Source organism: Triticum aestivum, chromosome 7B (genome assembly GCF_018294505.1).
Source record: "Triticum aestivum cultivar Chinese Spring chromosome 7B, IWGSC CS RefSeq v2.1, whole genome shotgun sequence".
Taxonomy (NCBI): Eukaryota; Viridiplantae; Streptophyta; class Magnoliopsida; order Poales; family Poaceae; genus Triticum; species Triticum aestivum.
This window is the reverse complement of record NC_057813.1, coordinates 685,894,483-685,914,567: the sequence shown is the minus strand read 5'-3', so window position 1 is coordinate 685,914,567 and position 20,085 is coordinate 685,894,483. Positions and strand designations below refer to the sequence as shown.

The 20,085-nt window shown below is 44.6% G+C and overlaps 1 non-coding gene across 1 annotated transcript; it reads right to left on the bottom strand.

Moving 5' to 3' along the window:
- Positions 1-323: 323 nt before the first annotated feature.
- On the bottom strand, positions 324-396 carry TRNAE-CUC (transfer RNA glutamic acid (anticodon CUC)). The gene has a single exon. It is a non-coding gene; the product is annotated as a tRNA-Glu (tRNA).
- Between the last annotated feature and the right edge of the window lie 19,689 nt (positions 397-20,085).

Sequence of the window (20,085 nt, the reverse complement as noted above, 5' to 3'; positions counted from 1 at the left end):
CACTGGTGACAACAGAGACAAAGGAATTGGAATAAAATAATCAACATAATTCACCGGTATAACAGTAACAGATATAACAAGTTTACTACAACTTCTGTCTCTGTAGAAAAGCGTAATTACGATGAATAATGGGCACACAGAGGCCTCCTTCAGAATAGTAGATGTTGATAATTTATCAACAAACTTCGTCAGTCATAAACATGTTTCACTTTGAAAAACAAATTATGCATTACGTTGTGAAACGGATGGAGTAGTACAAGCTGCAAACCTCCTCAGATCAGAAAGTGAAACCAGCTTTGGGTTACTGAAAATAATTAAAAAGTTTCCGTTGCCGGGGCTTGAACCCAGGTCTCTTGGGTGAGAGCCGAGTAACCTAACCGACTAGACTACAACGGAATCATGCTGATCATTTCTATACATTCACCTAACTAGCCGTACGCACTCCAGACAAAACTGCACGAACATAGTTGCTCAGCACTTGGACTGGGAGGCCAGTCAGTCTTTGCACCACAAAACAGCCCGAACAATAGAGCTAGTGGGCACGATCCGAACCGCAGCTTTGCTTGATCCAGACATGAGTACCATCAATGCTTGAATCAAGCAGCTTTGCTTGATTCAATATCTTAAAATCATCAAACGTTTGTCCCTCAGTAAAAGAACACCTGAAAATTGGCCATCAAATCAGCTCTCAAGCATCTAGCTTGCTAAGATTTAGCTTTTGACCTCGGCTTCGGTACAAACCCTGCTAACGTATAAAATGCAATATAAACATCTGACAAATCTTACCAATTTTGTATGTATGGTGGATTGCAATACATATACGCCATATGTTCGGACCTCGATTTTCTGTTAAGCTTCCAAAAAGAGCACGGGCGACGTGAATCAAAACTCATGACCTCTTCCTTCAAAGAGAACTGCACTAACCAAATAGAACATCTTAACACTCATGTCTATTTACTTTTTCTTTTCCTTTTTTCTTCTACAGTTCGCGGAAGCCCCGGGCTTTGTTGGGCCGGCCCATGGGCGACGTGGTCGGTCGTGGCGGCATGCAAGCAGTGATTGGTGTGTGGGTTTAGTGCATCTCCAAAGGAGACCCTCAAAGCTGCGACATATGTCTGGGTTGTGGTACCCGGATCATTTATGTCAAATTTTATCATCCAACGGGGACCTGATCGGTCCACAAAGTGATCCAGGCATCCGTTTTTCGGCAGATCCGAGACAAACATGGAGGAGCTTTGCAGGAGTTCGTACATGCACTTGACAAACACAAAGCGTCCGCGTGGTCCTTCTCTCTTTTCTCTCTCTTCATATGCATGAACCCTCTCTCCTCTCTCTCTCTCCTCCCAACCAGACACCACACTACAATATCCTACCACATGCATGGTCCCCATCAACTTTCTCTCACTAGTAGAAAATAGGGCATTTGTCCCGGTTCATAAGGGCCTTTTGTCCCGGTTTAAGAACCGGGACTAAAAGGTCGGTACTAATGCCCTTGGCCTTTATGTTGGGGAACGTTGCAGAAAATTAAAATTTTTCCTACGGTTTCACCAAGATCCATCTATGAGTTCATCTAAGCAACGAGTCAAGGGAGTGAGTTTGCATCTACATACCACTTGTAGGTCGCGTACGGAAGCGTTAGATGGAGCGGTGATGATGGAGTCGTACTCGCCGTGATTCAGATCACCGGAGATCCTAGCGCCGAACGGACGGCACCTCCGCGTTCAATACACGTACGGAGCGTGTGACGTCTCCTCCTTCTTGATCCAGCAAGGGGGAAGGAGAGGTTGATGATGATGGCTCCAGCAGCAGCACAACGGCGTGGTGGTGGTGGAACAGCGGCACTCCGGCAGGGCTTCACCAAGCACGTGACAGAGGAGGAAGAGGTGTAGCAGGGGGAGGGGGCGCCAGGACTTCAGGGTGCGGCTGCCCCTCTCCCCCCTCCCTTTATATAGGCCCCCAGGGGGGGCGCCGGCCCTGGGAGATTCAATCTCCCAAGGGGGCGGCGGCCAAGGGGGGAGGAGTGCCCCCCAAGGCATGTGGTGCGCCTCCCCCACCCTAGGGTTTCAACCCTAGGCGCAGGGGTGGGCCTAGGGGGGCGCACCAGCCCACTATGGGCTGGCTCCCCTCCCACTCCAGCCCATGGGGCCTTCCGGGATGGGTGGCCCCACCCGGTGGACCCCCGGGACCCTTCCGGTGGTCCCGGTACAATACCGGGTGACCCCGAAACTTTCCCGATGGCCGAAATACCACTTCCTATATATAATTCTTTACCTCCGGACCATTCCGAAACTCCTCGTGACGTCTGAGATCTCATCCGGGACTCTGAACAACATTCGGTATACTTCATACTCATATTCATACAACCCTAGCGTCACCGAACCTTAAGTGTGTAGACCCTACGGGTTCGGGAGACACGTAGACATGACCGAGACGGCTCTCGGGCAATAACCAACAGCGGGATCTGGATACCCATGTTGGCTCCCACATGCTCCTCGATGATCTCATTGGATGAACCACGATGTCGAGGATTCAAACAACCCCGTATACAATTCCCTTTGTCATTCGGTATGTTACATGCCCGAGACTCGATCATCGGTATCCCAATACCTCGTTCAGTCTCGTTACCGGCAAGTCACTTTACTCGTACCGTAATGCATGATCCCGTGACCAAACACTTGGTCACTTTGAGCTCATTGTGATGATGCATTACCGAGTGGGCCCAGAGATACCTCTCCGTCATACGGAGTGACAAATCCCAGTCTCGATCCGTGTCAACCCAACAGACACTTTCGGAGATACCTGTAGTGCACCTTTATAGTCACCCAGTTACGTTGTGACGTTTGGTACACCCAAAGCACTCTTACGGTATCCGGGAGTTACACGATCTCATGGTCTAAGGAAGAGATACTTGACATTGGAAAAGCTCTAGCAAAACGAACTACACGATCTTGTGCTATGCTTAGGATTGGGTCTCGTCCATCACATCATTCTCCTAATGATGTGATCCCGTTGTCAATGACATCTAATGTCCATAGTCAGGAAACCATGACTATCTGTCGACCAACGAGCTAGTCAACTAGAGGCTCACTAGGGACATGTTATGGTCTATGTATTCACACGTGTATTACGATTTCCGGATAATACAGTTATAGCATGAATAAAAGACAATTATCATGAACAAGGAAATATAATAATAATCCTTTTATTATTGCCTCTAGGGCATATTTCCAACAGTCTCCCACTTGCACTAGAGTCAATAATCTAGTTACATTGTGATGAATCGAACACCCATAGTGTTCTGGTGTTGATCATGTTTTGCTCGCGAGAGAGGTTTAGTCAACGGATCCGCGACATTCAGATCCGTATGCACTTTGCAAATCTCTATGTCTCCATCTTGAACATTTCCGCGGATGGAGTTGAAACGACGCTTGATGTGTCTGGTCTTCTTGTGAAACCTGGGCTCCTTGGCAAGGGCAATAGCTCCAGTGTTGTCACAGAAGAGTTTGATCGGCCCCGACGCATTGGGTATGACTCCTAGGTCGGTGATGAACTCCTTCACCCAAATAGCTTCATGCGCTGCCTCCGAGGCTGCCATGTACTCCGCTTCACATGTAGATCCCGCCACGACGCTCTGCTTGCAGCTGCACCAGCTTACTGCTCCACCATTCAACATATACACGTATCCGGTTTGTGACTTAGAGTCATCCAGATCTGTGTCGAAGCTAGTGTCGACGTAACCCTTTACGACGAGCTCTTCGTCACCTCCATAAACAAGAAACATGTCCTTTGTCCTTTTCAGGTACTTCAGGATATTCTTGACCGCTGTCCAGTGTTCCTTGCCGGGATTACTTTGGTACCTCCCTACCAAACTTACGGCAAGGTTTACATCAGGTCTGGTACACAGCATGGCATACATAATAGATCCTATGGCTGAGGCATAGGGGATGACGCTCATCTCTTCTTTATCTTTTGCCGTGGTCGGGCATTGAGCCGAGCTCAATCTCACACCTTGCAGTACAGGCAAGAACCCTTTCTTGGACTGATCCATTCTGAACTTCTTCAAAATTTTATCAAGGTATGTGCTTTGTGAAAGACCTATGAGGCGTCTTGATCTATCCCTATAGATCTTGATGCCTAATATGTAAGCAGCTTCTCCAAGATCCTTCATTGAAAAACACTTATTCAAGTAGGCCTTAATACTGTCCAAGAATTCTATATTATTTCCCATCAAAAGTATGTCATCTACATATAATATGAGAAATGCTACGGAGCTCCCACTCACTTTCTTGTAAACGCAGGCTTCTCCATAAGTCTGCATAAACCCAAACGCTTTGATCATCTCATCAAAGCGAATGTTCCAACTCCGAGATGCTTGCACCAGCCCATAAATGGATCGCTGGAGCTTGCATACTTTGTCAGCGTTCTTAGGATCGACAAAACCTTCCGGCTGCATCATATACAGTTCTTCCTTAAGATGCCCGTTAAGGAATGCCGTTTTGACGTCCATCTGCCATATCTCATAATCATAGTATGCGGCAATTGCTAACATGATTCGGACGGACTTAAGCTTTGCTACGGGAGAGAAAGTCTCATCGTAGTCAATCCCTTGAACTTGCCGATAACCCTTAGCGACAAGTCGACCTTTATAGATGGTGACATTACCATCCGCGTCCGTCTTCTTCTTAAAGATCCATTTGTTTTCTATCGCTCGCCGATCATCGGGCAAGTCAGTCAAAGTCCATACTTTGTTTTCATACATGGATTCTATCTCGGATTTCATGGCTTCAAGCCATTTGTTGGAATCTGGGCCCGCTATCGCTTCTTCATAGTTCGAAGGTTCACCGTTGTCTAACAACATGATTTCCAGGACAGGGTTGCCGTACCACTCTGGTGCGGAACGTGTCCTTGTGGACCTACGAAGTTCAGCAGTAACTTGATCAGAAGTACCTTGATCATCATCATTATTTTCCTCTTGAGTTGGTGTAGGCATCACAGGAACATTTTCCTGAGCTGCACTACTATCCTGTTAAAGAGGTAGTACTTCATCGAGTTCTACTTTCCTCCCACTTAGTTCTTTCGAGAGAAACTCTTTTTCCAGAAAGGATCCGTTCTTGGCAACAAAGATCTTGCCCTCGGATCTTAAGTAGAAGGTATACCCAATGGTTTTTTTAGGGCATCCTATGAAGACGCATTTTTCCGACTTGGGTTCGAGCTTTTCAGGTTGAAGTTTCTTGACATAAGCATCGCATCCCCAAACTTTTAGAAACGACAGCTTAGGTTTCTTCCCAAACCATAATTCATACGGTGTCATCCCAATGGATTTAGACGGTGCCCATTTTAAAGTGAATGTAGCTATCTCTAGAGCGTATCCCCAAAATGATAGCGGTAAATCGGTAAGAGACATCATAGACCACACCATATCCAATAGAGTGCGATTACGACGTTCGGACACACCGTTTCTCTGAGGTGTTCCAGGCGGCGTGAGTTGTGAAACGATTCCACATTTTCTTAAGTGTGTACCAAATTCGTGACTTAAATATTCTCCTCCACGATCCGATCGTAAGAATTTTATCTTTCGGTCACGTTGATTCTCTACTTCATTCTGAAATTCCTTGAACTTTTCAAAGGTCTTAGACTTGTGTTTCATCAAGTAGACATACCCATATCTACTCAAGTCATCAGTGAGAGTGAGAACATAACGATATCCTCCGCGAGCCTCAACACTCATTGGACCGCACACATCGGTATGTATGATTTCCAACAAGTTGGTTGCTCGTTCCATTGTTCCGGAGAACGGAGTCCTGGTCATTTTTCCCATGAGGCATGGTTCGCATGTGTCAAATGATTCATAATCGAGAGACTCCAAAAGTCCATCAGCATGGAGCTTCTTCATGCGCTTGAGACCAATGTGACCAAGGCGGCAGTGCCACAAGTATGTGAGACTATCGTTATCAACTTTACATCTTTTGGTATTCACGCTATGAATATGTGTAACATTACGCTCGAGATTCATTAAGAATAAACCATTGACCATAGGGGCATGACCATAAAACATATCTCTCATATAAATAGAACAACCATTATTCTTGGATTTAAATGAGTAGCCATCTCGTATCAAACGAGATCCAGATACAATGTTCATGCTCAAACTTGGCACCAAATAACAATTATTAAGGTTTATAACTAATCCTGTAGGTAAATGTAGAGGTAGCGTGCCGACGGCGTTCACATCGACCTTGGAACCATTCCCGACGCGCATCGTCACCTCGTCCTTCGCTAGTCTCCGCTTATTCCGAGCTCCTGCTGTGAGTTACAAATATGAGCAACGGCACCGGTATCAAATACCCAGGAGTTACTACGAGTACTGGTAAGGTACACATCAATTACATGTATATCAAATATACCTTTAGTGTTGCTGGCCTTCTTATCCGCTAAGTATTTGGGGCAGTTCCGCTTCCAGTGACCCTTCCCCTTGCAATAAAAGCACTCAGTCTCAGGCTTGGGTCCATTCTTTGACTTCTTCCCGGCAACTGGCTTACCGGGCGCGGCAACATCTTTGTCGTCCTTCTTGAAGTTCTTCTTACCCTTGTCCTTCTTGAACTTAGTGGTCTTATTGACCATCAACACTTGATGTTCTTTCTTGATTTCAACCTCTGCCGACTTCAGCATTGAAAATACTTCAGGAATGGTCTTCACCATCCCCTGCATATTATAGTTCATCACAAAGCTCTTGTAGCTTGGTGGGAGCGACTGAAGGATTCTGTCAATGACCGCCTCATCCAGGAGGTTAATGTCCAGCTTGGACAGGCGGCTGTGCAACCCAGACATTTTGAGTATATGCTCACTGACAAAACTGTTTTCCTCCATCTTACAACTATAGAACTTGTCGGAGACTTCATATCTCTCGACCCGGGCATGAGCTTGGAAAACTAGTTTCAGCTCCTCGAACATCTCATATGCTCCGTGTTGCTCAAAACGCTTTTGGAGCCCCGGTTCTAAGCTGTAAAGCATGCCGCACTGAACGAGGGAGTAATCATCAGCACGTGTCTGCCAAACGTTCAAATCGTCTTGCAGTGCTGGGAGAGCAGGTGGGTCACCTAACGGTGCTTCTAGGACATATGCTTTCTTGGCAGCTATGAGGATGATCCTAAGGTTCCGGACCCAGTCCGTATAGTTGCTGCCATCATCTTTCAGCTTGGTTTTTTCTAGGAACGCGTTGAAGTTCATGTTGACATGAGCGTTGGTCATTTGATCTACAAGACATATTTTGCAAAGATTTTAGACTAAGTTCATGATAATTAAGTTCATCTAATCAATTTATTTAATGAACTCCCACTCAGATTTGACATCCCCTTAGTCATCTAAGTGTTACACGATCCGAGTTGACTAGGCCGTGTCCGATCATCACGTGAGACGGACTAGTCATCGTCGGTGAACATTCTCATGTTGATCGTGTCTTCCATACGACTCGTCTTCGACCTTTCGGTCTCCGTGTTCCGAGGCCATGTCTGTACATGCTAGGCTCGTCAAGTTAATCCTAAGTGTTTTGCATATGTAAAACTGTCTTACACCCGTTGTATGTGAACGTAAGGATCTATCACACCCGATCATCATGTGGTGCTTCGAAACGACGAACTTTAGCAACGGTGCACAGTTAGGGGAGAACACTTCTTGAAATTGTTGTAAGGGATCATCTTATTTACTACCGTCGTTCTAAGTAAACAAGATGCATAAAACATAATAAACATCACATGCAATTATATAAAGTAGTGACATGATATGGCCAATATCATATAGCTCCTTTGATCTTCATCTTCGGGGCTCCATGATCATCTTGTCACCGGCATGACACCATGATCTCCATCATCATGATCTCCATCATCGTGTCTTCATGAAGTTGTCACGCCAACGACTACTTCTACTTCTATGACTAACGCGTTTAGTAATAAAGTAAAGTAGTTTACATGGCGTTCTTCAATGACACGCAGGTCATACAAAAATAAAGACAACTCCTATGGCTCCTGACGGTTGTCATACTCATCGACATGCAAGTCGTGATTCCTATTACAAGAACATGATCTCATACATCACAATATATCATTCATCATTCATCACAACTTCTGGCCATATCACATCACATGACAATTGCTGCAAAAACAAGTTAGACGTCCTCTAATTGTTGTTGCATCTTTTACGTGGCTGCAATTGGGTTCTAGCAAGAACGTTTTCTTACCTACGAATAACCACAACGTGATTTTGTCAACTTCTATTTACCCTTCATAAGGACCCTTTTCATCGAATCCGCTCCAACTAAAGTGAGAGAGACAGACACCCGCCAGCCACCTTATGCAACTAGTGCATGTTAGTCGGTGGAACCGGTCTCACGTAAGCGTACGTGTAAGGTTGGTCCGGGCCACTTCATCCCACAATACTGCTGAAGCAAGATAAGACTAGTAGCGTCAAGCAAGTTGACAAGATCTACGCCCACAACAAAATTTTGTTCTACTCGTGCAATAGAGAACTACGCATAGACCTAGCTCATGATGCCACTGTTGGGGAACGTTGCAGAAAATTAAAATTTTTCCTACGGTTTCACCAAGATCCATCTATGAGTTCATCTAAGCAACGAGTCAAGGGAGTGAGTTTGCATCTACATACCACTTGTAGATCGCGTACGGAAGCGTTAGATGGAGCGGTGATGATGGAGTCGTACTCGCCGTGATTCAGATCACCGGAGATCCTAGCGCCGAACGGACGGCACCTCCGCGTTCAACACGCGTATGGAGCATGTGACGTCTCCTCCTTCTTGATCCAGCAAGGGGGAAGGAGAGGTTGATGATGATGGCTCCAGCAGCAGCACAACGGCGTGGTGGTGGTGGAACAGCAACACTCCTGCAGGGCTTCGCCAAACACGTGACGGAGGAGGAAGAGGTGTAGCAGGGGGAGGGGGCTCCAGGACTTCAGGGTGCGGCTGCCCCTATCCCCCCTCCCTTTATATAGGCCCCCAGGGGGGGCGCCGGCCCTGGGAGATTCAATCTCCCAAGGGGGCGGCGGCCAAGGGGGGAGGAGTGCCCCCCAAGGCATGTGGTGTGCCTCCCCCACCCTAGGGTTTCAACCCTAGGCGCAGGGGGTGGGCCTAGGGGGGCGCACCAGCCGACTATGGGCTGGCTCCCCTCCCACTTCAGCCCATGGGGCCCTCCTGGATGGGTGGGCCCACCCGGTGGACCCCCGGGACCCTTTCGGTGGTCCCGGTACAATACCGGGTGACCCCGAAACTTTCCCGATGGCCGAAATACCACTTCCTATATATAATTCTTTACCTCCGGACCATTCCGAAACTCCTCGTGACGTCCGGGATCTCATCCGGGACTCCGAACAACATTCGGTATACTGCATACTCATATTCATACAACCCTAGCGTCACCGAACCTTAAGTGTGTAGACCCTACGGGTTCGGGAGACACGTAGACATGACCGAGACGGCTCTCGGGCAATAACCAACAGCGGGATCTGGATACCCATGTTGGCTCCCACATGCTCCTCGATGATCTCATTGGATGAACCACGATGTCGAGGATTCGAACAACCCCGTATACAATTCCCTTTGTCATTCAGTATGTTACATGCCCGAGACTCGATCATCGGTATCCCAATACCTCGTTCAGTCTCGTTACCAGCAAGTCACTTTACTCGTACCGTAATGCACGATCCCGTGACCAAACACTTGGTCACTTTGAGCTCATTGTGATGATGCATTACCGAGTGGGCCCAGAGATACCTCTCCGTCATACGGAGTGACAAATCCCAGTCTCGATCCGTGTCAACCCAACAGACACTTTCGGAGATACCTGTAGTGCACCTTTATAGTCACCCAGTTATGTTGTGACGTTTGGTACACCCAAAGCACTCTTACGGTATCCGGGAGTTACACGATCTCATGGTCTAAGGAAGAGATACTTGACATTGGAAAAGCTCTAGCAAAACGAACTACACGATCTTGTGCTATGCTTAGGATTGGGTCTCGTCCATCAATCATTCTCCTAATGATGTGATCCCGTTGTCAATGACATCTAATGTCCATAGTCAGGAAACCATGACTATCTGTCGACCAACGAGCTAGTCAACTAGAGGCTCACTAGGGACATGTTATGGTCTATGTATTCACACGTGTATTACGATTTCCGGATAATACAGTTATAGCATGAATAAAAGACAATTATCATGAACAAGGAAATATAATAATAATCCTTTTATTATTGCCTCTAGGGCATATTTCCAACACTTTAGTCCCGGTTCTTACACGAACTAGGATAGATGGGCCTCCACGTGGCCACTGCGGGCAGCCCAGGCAGGGGGGCCTTTGGTTCCGGTTGGTGACATAAACCGGGACCAAAAAGCATCCACGCGTCAGCAGCTGGCTGGAGCTGAGGTTTTTTTTTTGAAAGTGGCTGGTTTAGGGGTTTTGTGGGTTAATTTAGGTTGTTATTAGCTAGCTAATAGAGAGAAGTGTCGTCTCTTACATCTTCGTGCTTGATTTACCAACGCTACTGCTATGTTCATTTCACTCGCTGATATATAATAACTCTTCATGCTCGCATCATACATCATCATATATAATAACAAGTCCTACTAATCATGCACCATCATACAACTTGTACTCGTTATTAATAACAAGTCATACGATCATTATACTCATAGTTATCGAACCCAACCCTACATAATTGTTCTTAGCACATGATCATCAGTATCAGGTAGGACCTAAACACACTTAAGGTAAAATAGCATAAAACAATATAGACCCTGACTCTCCATTATGAAGAACGGAGATCATCATGTCTCCAATTTTTGCGCTTCGCTTCCTTTTGCTTCCAAGAAGCTCCTTACGACTGTCCATACATTTTTTTCATTCTTTAATTGTCATGTCTCCACTTCTTTTAGAAATCCAGTATGGACAGTTGAGATTCGTAGGACGACCTGGTTGTATGTTCAAAACATTAAGGCGACCATGCGTATACATCAGATGAGGCACACAATCATTCGGAATTATATGTTGAAAAACATAGTAATAACTTCGTAGTTAGCAATGATGTACTAGTTTTCGAAGTATGCAAAAAGATGCACGGATGTCGTAATAGTAAAAAAATCTTACCAGGGTATCTCCAAGGTAGTTACCGTAGTACAACACGTGCACTAGTGGCACGTATTGACCATAATGTTAAGGAGTTCGATTGTAGATATTGTAATTCTCAAGATCAGTACAAAATGCGATCAAATGATTTTTCTCTTTATAAGTTAATTCGGAGCCATCAGTGTAGTGGGTTTTGTCTATCATATTCCGCACATTCTTTGAAGAATGAAAATAAGCTGTCAATGGAAATAAGTTGTCAACTATTTTGAAATAAACAATATAAATTACTTAATAACTATGTTTGAGAAGCTCACATGGGGGAAGAATTGGAAGTGTATCAACAAGGACCCAAATGTCCATATTGTCTTGCTCGATTGTAGGATCACTGAGATCCATGGTGACAAGCATACCCTCATCAAAACCATAGATCTTGCAAAGTGCTTCCCAATTTTTGCAACCAAAATGGGTTACACTCACAGAATTGTACAACTTTATTTCAAAATCCACACCATGATGGGTCCTTAGGTGAATTTCTTTTGGTTTCCATACTTTCATTGTCTTCAAAACCCATCCTCTCCAAGACATAGCGTCTTGCATAGCATGGAATAAGCTAGTCGAATTGGAAAAGATGAAAAATACACGTTAAAATAGTTGAATTCGTGCTTAATTACGAAAAAACTATTGTCGTTGTTGTGTACTATTTCAACATCGAAGGTCTCCTCGAGCTTAATGCTGAAGCGCCGATCTTCGTCCAGCTCAAGGAACCTGTCGCACATACCTCGGTCGTCGTGGAACCAGTCGCACTCCCCCGGGCGGTTTTTGTCGTCCAAGTACGACATTTCCGGCCTATGTTCATAATTCAAATATTAAACTTGTACAATTAAATATATGTACTAAAAACCTAAATTAGATCATTAATATTAATCACGGGTTGACTATCGGTGATGGTAGCTCCTCCTTTCATTCCCGAGTGCATTATTATACGGGAATGAAGGAGAAGCTACCCCCACGACGGCGTGGATGATGGAGGGGGCTCCTAGATTTCTGCATAGTGCTCTCCAATTTTAGCATTCAAAGTAGGAGTACTTTTCCAATATGAGCATTCAATAAGCAAAACCAAATCGTAAAATAAAATAGTATTCAAATTAGCATGCATTCAATTATAAGCAAAAGTACATCATCTCTTGTGTCCGTACATCGTCGAATATTATCACTAATACTCCTTGAATACTATCATACATATAGCATCGCTAATACAGCTAGAACCGTAGCGCCCGACGGGTATCGTCGCGGGCGGTGGACATCCAAAGATAAGGAATCATCACAGGACCATAGCTCCAGTGAGATTCCTGAAGAACCTGCCAGCTATTGTCGAACCTGCCCTCCAACGCAACCATGTAGCGATGGACATGCTCGTCTTCCTTGCTGACACGGTGACGTACTATCTCTGCGGTGTCCGGAAGCCTCGGCACCGTCATGGGCCCACGCGACCGCCACCAAACAAGGATCGGGTCAACAACGGGCTGGCTCCTCACCAACCTACGCCCACCGGAAGGTAGCACCTCCCAATACCAGCCCGGCGGAGCCCAGTCCTGGACATGACCCTGATCAAGCAGGCCTTCACCGCCGAGTCGACGACGAGGATGCAGGATAGGCATCGTCGACGTCGATGCAGGAACTACTTCTATATATAATAAAATAAAGTAGTTTTATTAAATCAACTAGTAAGCACTTACTATCAATAAATAAAGTGGTACTTACTAAAAATAAACTACTTCTATAATAAAATAAAGTAGTTTATTAAATCAACTAGTTCAACTATATATTAAGCACTTATTATAAATAAAATAAAGTAGTACTATACTAAAAATAAACTAGTTTAACTAGGTCTATTATTTTTCTAACTAATTATATTAAACACTTTCTCTTCTTATTTTCCTTTTTCCTCTCCTGCTTTTTCTTCTAAATATGAACATATACATAAATGACTTTGATCATACACAATTTTCCTATACATACACAATATGAACATATACATAAATTGACAAAGAAAATTTTATGAACAAAAAAGTCATTAAAATTATATGAACAAAATTACAACAGAAAAAAATCATAAAAATTCTATGAACATAAAAAATCATAAAAAATTGACATCTTCGATCTTTGCATATATATGAACATACAAACATCCATATTCAACAATAGTATCACCAAAAAAATCTATTAACAAAAAAAATCTAACACAATATGAACAAATTACACAATATGCAAAAAAATATAACAAAAAATTCTATGAACAAAATAACTCAATTAACTACACATCTAAATTAACTACACATCTAATTAAACCTATGAAAAAATCTAACAAAAAAATATATGAACAAAATCTAACTCAATTAACTACACATCTAAATTACTACACATCTAAATTAACTGCACATCTAATTAAACCTATGAAAAAAATCTATGAACAAAATCTATGAACAAATTAAAATCTATGAACAAAATCTAGCTCACCGGATGGCGACGGCATGAGGGGCGCGGCGAGGGCGACAGGCAGGGGACGGCGACGACGACAGTGCGTGAGGGGCGGCGCGGCGACGGGCGACGGTGAGGGGCGGCGCGGCGACAATCGACGAGCGAGGCAGGGGCTGGCGGCATCGCGGGGCACGGGGCGCGGGGAGGCGACGTCGTCGAGGCGGTGCGGGAATGCGTCGGGGCGGGACGACGCGGGGCGACGACGGTGACGGCGAGGCGGAGAGGGCAGACTGGCGGTGTCGGGGCGGTGAAGAACTGAATGAAATTTTGATGAGTGCCAGTTATGTAGACGAAGCATTGGTCCCGGTTCGTGAGACAAACCGGGACGAATGCGACCTTTAGTCCCGGTTGGTGGCACCAACCGGGACTAAAGGCCTCTTTTCAGCAGCCCAAAGGGCGGGAAGCAGAGGTCTTTGGTCCCGGTTGGTGGCACCAACCGGGACTAAAGGGGGGAGCATTGGTACCAGTTGGTGGCATGAACCGGTACCAATGCATACCTTTAGTCCCGGTTGGTGGCACCAACCGGGACTAAAGGAGAGGCATTGGTACCGGTTGGTGGCATGAACCGGTACCAATGCATACCTTTAGTCTCGGTTGGTGGCACCAACCGGGACTAAAGGCCTTGTGCTGCCCGCATCGCGGCACGAAAGTTTAGTCCCACCTCGCTAGTTGAGGGAGCTCGAGAGTGGTTTATAAGCCCCACTCCCGTTGCCCTCTTGAGCTCCTCTCAAATGCAGGCTTTCAGGCCTAAACACACTGTATCTGTCTGTGGGCCTGCTGGGCCTTCTACGGGCCTGGTTTCTGGCCCAACTAGCTGGGTTTCTAGTCGTATTCACGCCGTGGTGGCCTAGTAGGTGGCATTTTTTCTAATTTTTTCCAGTTTTTTTGTTTTCTTTGTTGTTGTATTTTTTTATTTTTTTATAGTTTATTTTATTTTGTTTCTACATATTTATTTTATAAAAGTTTATTTTATTTTATTTTGTTTCTACTTATTTATTTTATTTTATTTTATTTTATTTCTAGTTATTTATAAAAGTTTATTTTGTTTATACTTATTTATTTTATTTTCTTTTTTGCTTTTTGTATTTATTTTATGAAAATTCTTTTTGCTTTTAATGTTTTTCACAGAAAATACTTTGATAATTCTTTCTACTTATTTATAAAAGTTTATTATGTTTCTACTTATATATTTTATTAGAGTTTACTTTATTTTATTTGGTTTCTGCTTACATCATCAATTTTCAACCCTTTCTGACTTCATTTGTTATTTTTCATGCATTTGCTCATTATTTTGAGCTATAAGACTCTGAAATTGAAAAGCATTTCAAATGAACTCTGAAAAGGTTGAAAGTTGGCATGGTATCATCATTTCACCCACATAGCATGTGCTAAAAAGTTGAGAGGGTTATTTTTCATGCATTTACTAATTATTTTGAGCTATAAGACCTTGAAATTGAAAAGCATTTCAAATGAACTCTGAAAAGGTTGGAAGTTGGCATGGTATCATCATTTCATCCACATAGTATGTGCAAGAAAGTTGAGTGGGTTACGGCAAAAACTGGATGCACTTCATGTACAAAACGGACAATCTTTTTTGAAGTATCAGGATTTCATACGGAAACTTGTCTGTTACAATAGGCATTTCAAATGAACTATGAAAAGGTTGAAAGTTGGCATGGTATCATCATAATAGTTGTGGACAAAGTCTTCACTTTTTCTTCGCTTGTGTCCTTTCCTTATTGCGCCGTAACCATGGATAATCTGCATCATTTATCAGGATGCTTGGGTCAGCCTTGACTTTGAAGGGAGGAATTTCATGAAACTTTTCATAATCTTCGGACATGTCTGTCTTGCCCTCCACTCCCACGATGTCCCTTTTTCCTGAAAGAACTATGTGACGCTTTGGCTCATCATATGATGTATTCGCTTCCTTATTTTTCCTTTTTCTCGGTTTCGTAGACATGTTCTTCACATAGATAACCTGTGCCACATCATTGGCTAGGACGAGTGGTTCATCAGTGTACCCGAGATTGTTCAGATCCACTGTTGTCATTCCATACTGTGGGTCCATCTGTACCCCACCTCCTGAAAGATTGACCCATTTGCATTTAAACAAAAGGACCTTAAGATCTACTCCATAGTCAAGTTCCCATATGTCCACTATGTAACCATAATATGTGTCCTTTCCCCTCTCGGTGGCTACATCAAAGCGGACACCGCTGTTTTGATTGGTGCTCTTTTGATCTTGGGCGATCGCGTAAAATGTATTCACATTTATTTCGTATCCTTTCCAAATCATTATAGTCGAAGATGGTCCCCTGGACAACGAGTACAGCTCCTCACAAATAGTGTTTTCACCTCTGAGACATGTTTCCAACCAACTGCTGAAAGTCCTGATGTGTTCACATGTAATCCAGTCGTCGCACTGCTCCGGGTGTTTGGAGCGCAAATTGTTCTTGTGTTCATCGACATAAGGGGTCACCAAGGTAGAGTTCTGTAGAACTGTGGAGTGTGCTTGACACCAAGAATATCCGTCCCTGCATATTATTGTCTCCCCTCCAAGCATGCCTTTTCCAGTCAGTCTCCCCTCATACCGCAATTTAGGGAGACCTATCTTCTTAAGGCCAGGAATGAAGTCAACACAAAACCCAATGACATCCTCTGTTTGGTGGCCCATGGAGATGCTTCCTTATGGCCTAGCGCGGTTACGGACATATTTATTTAGGACTCCCATGAACCTCTCAAAGGGGTACATGTTGTGTAGAAATACGGGGCCTAGAATGACAGTCTCGTCAACTAGATGAACTAGAACGTGCGTCATGATATTGAAGAAGGATGATGGGAACACCAGCTTGAAACTGACAAGACATTGCACCACATCACTCCTTAGCCTTGGTATGATTTCTGGATCGATCACCTTCTGAGAGATTGCATTGAGGAATGCACATAGCTTCACAATGACTAATCAGATGTTTTTCGGTAGAAGCCCCCTCAATGCAACCGGAAGCACTTGCATCATAATCACGTGGCAGTCATGAGACTTTAGGTTCTGAAACTTTTTCTCTGCCATATTTATTATTCGATGAGAAGCCAGTCGGGACCTTCATACTTTAGGTTACAAACAGCAACGCGTGCAGGTTAAATTCCTCCTGTCTGTGCTCATCCCACGCACGTACACCGCTTCCATCCACAGCTGTAAAAGTTCTTCAACTAATGGCCTTAGGTACACATCAATGTCATTGCCGGGTTGCTTAGGGCATTGGATGAGAACTGGCATCATAATGAACTTCCGCTTCATGCACATCGAAGGAGGAAGGTTATACATACATAGAGTCACGGGCCAGGTGCTGTGATTGCTGCTATGCTCCCCGAAAGGATTAATGCCATCCGTGCTTAAACCAAACCATATGTTCCTTGGGTCATGTGCAAACTCAGCCCAGTACTCTCTCTCGATTTTTCTACACTGCGACCCGTCAGCGGGTGCTATCAACTTTCCGTCTTTCTTACGGTCCTCACTGTGCCATCGCATCAACTTGGCATGCTCTTTGTTTCTGAACAGTCGTTCCAACCGTGGTATTATAGGAGCATACCACATCACCTCCGCAGGAACTCTCTTCCTGCGGGGCTCGCCGTCAACATCACCAGGGTCATCTCGTCTGATCTTATACCGCAATGCACCGCATACCGGGCATGCGTTCAAATCCTCGTACACACCGCGGTAGAGGATGCAGTCAGAGGATGCAGTCAATAGGGAATGCATATATCTTCTGCACCTCCAATCCTAGAGGGCATACGACCTTCTTTGCTGTGTACGTACTGTCAGGCATTTCATTATCCTTTGGAAGCTTCTTCTTCAATATTTTCAGTAGCTTCTCAAATACTTTGTCAGCCACAACATTCTCTTCCTTCCACTGCAGTAATTCCAGTACAGTACTCAGCTTTGTGTTGCCATCTTCACAATTGGGGTACAACCTTTTTTGTGATCCTCTAACATGCGGTCAAACTTCAGCTTCTCCTTTTGACTTTTGCATTGCATCCTTGCATCGACAATGACCCGGCGGAGATCATCATCGGGCACATCGTCTGGTTCCTCTTGATCTTCAGCAGCTTCCCCCGTTGCAGCATCATCGGGCACATTGTCTGGTTCCTCTTGATCTTCAGCAGCTCCCCCTGTTGCAGCATCACCGTATTCAGGGGACACATAATTGTCATCGTCCTCTTCTTCTTCGCCGTCTTCCATCATAACCCCTATTTCTCCGTGCCTCGTCCAAACATTATAGTGTGGCATGAAACCCTTGTAAAGCAGGTGGGTGTGAAGGATTTTCCGGTCAGAGTAACACTTCGTATTCCCACATTTAGTGCATGGACAACACATAAAATCATTCTGCTTGTTTGCCTCAGCCACTTCGAGAAAATTATGCACGCCCTTAATGTACTCGGCGGTGTGTCTGTCACCATACATCCATTGTCGGTTCATCTGCGTGCATTATATATAATTATGTGTGTCAAAAGTAAGAAAATCAGAAAAATATCTATCTAAAGTAAGAAAATCAGAGAAGTATCAGAAAGAAGATAAGAACAAGAGGCTCACCACGGTGGTGCCGGCGACGAGATCAGCGCGGGCGATCAACGGCGGTGAAAACGGGGACGGGACGTGACGGGCCGCTAAATCTAGACAAATCTCGGAAAAAATGGAGCTCTGAGGTCGAGCTTCGAGAGGAGAAAGCTTAACTAGTGTGGCTCGGGCATTTCATCGAACACCTCGTGTGCATAGGAGGTGAACTAGAGCACCCAAATGACCTCTCCTCGCCGGATTGAAAAAACAGAGCACTGTGGAGTGCTCTGCCGCGGCGATGGGTATATATAGGCAAATTATTTGTCCCGCTTCGTGGCATGAACCGGGACTAAAGCCCCCCTTCTATACCGGTTCAAGGCATGAACCGGTACCAATGGATGTGGGCCAGGAGCAAGGTCCATTGGTCCCTGTTCGTGCCTAGAACCGGGACAAATGGGTCCAGACGAACCGGGACCAATGCCCACGAGGCCCCGGCCGGCCCCCTGGGCTCATGAACCGGGACTAATACCCCCCATGGGTCCCAGTTCTTGATGAACCGGAACTAATGGGCTGGCCAGTCCCGAACGATAGCCCTGTTTTCTACTAGTGTCTCCATCCAACCGAATTACTTTGTAAATAGCATTGGATGGGTTTCTCCTACATCATGTCCGTGGACCACATCCGAACATAGAAACAAACATTTATCATGTTACGGATCAATATTGGAGATGCCCTTAATGCGATGCGGTTAATGGACCTGACCGCCCAACCGATCGAGTACCAGATAGACAGGCAAAACGATAGACATGACTCGGATGGGTAGTTAGTCTAAACCCATCAAATGTATTAGTGGACCAAAACAACGTTACAAAGCTCATTGGTGAAGCAAACCAACTTGTGGTTGTATGGCTAGGAGGACAGTGGTATTCCCAGCTCACCAGGATTCAAGTCCCGGTGCTTGCATTTATCCTGGTTTATTTCCGGATTTTCAGTGATGCGCGTTCAATGGGAGAAGACGTTATTGTCGACTACGAGGCGCCTACGATGACTTCATAAAATCTCAAGATGATATACCGGCTCAGCCTCTCAGAGGTGCTCATAGGGGTGAGTGTATGCGCGCGTATATAAGCGCTTGCATATGTACTGTGTTAAAAAAACAAGCTCATTGGTGAAAAGGAAAATAAATCTATGGTTTTTTTTCTAAACACAATACAATCGAAATCGCTCACATACACGAGCATATACTCAACCCTACGAAGCGCACACACACTCTATCCGTATGAGACTAAGCTAACATGAAATCTTGAGATTTTACAAAATCATCACAAGCGCCTCGCAGTCGACGGGACCATCGCCTTCCACTAAACAAATGTCACCGGAAGTCTGAAATAAATTCAGAAATAATGCGAGCACCAGTGTCAAGTCTAAAACTTAAAACCTGATGTTGCGTCAAGTACCAGTGTATTAGTCATCTCAGGTTCTGCACCACGACCAAGGTGGGGGAGAAATAAGAGAACTTGATGTTTATTTGTTAATTAATACCATTGCATGCAGAGAATTGACCGATGTATGTTATACTACCGCCGTCCGGGTTTATTGGTCCCCATTGTATTTCGCGCCAAATTTTGACCATATATTAAACTAACAAAATGTTCACGCATGTCACCAAACATTATATTTTTGAAAACTATGTTCAAATACGAATCCAATGAGATAATTTTTCTTGACATACATTAACATTTTGTTAGTTAAATCTTTAGTCAAAATTTGATACAAACTACAAAGGAGACCTATAAACCAGGACGGAGGTAGTACTAAGTAATCTAAAATCATTGAATGCATACACGTCCACACTTTCATTGGT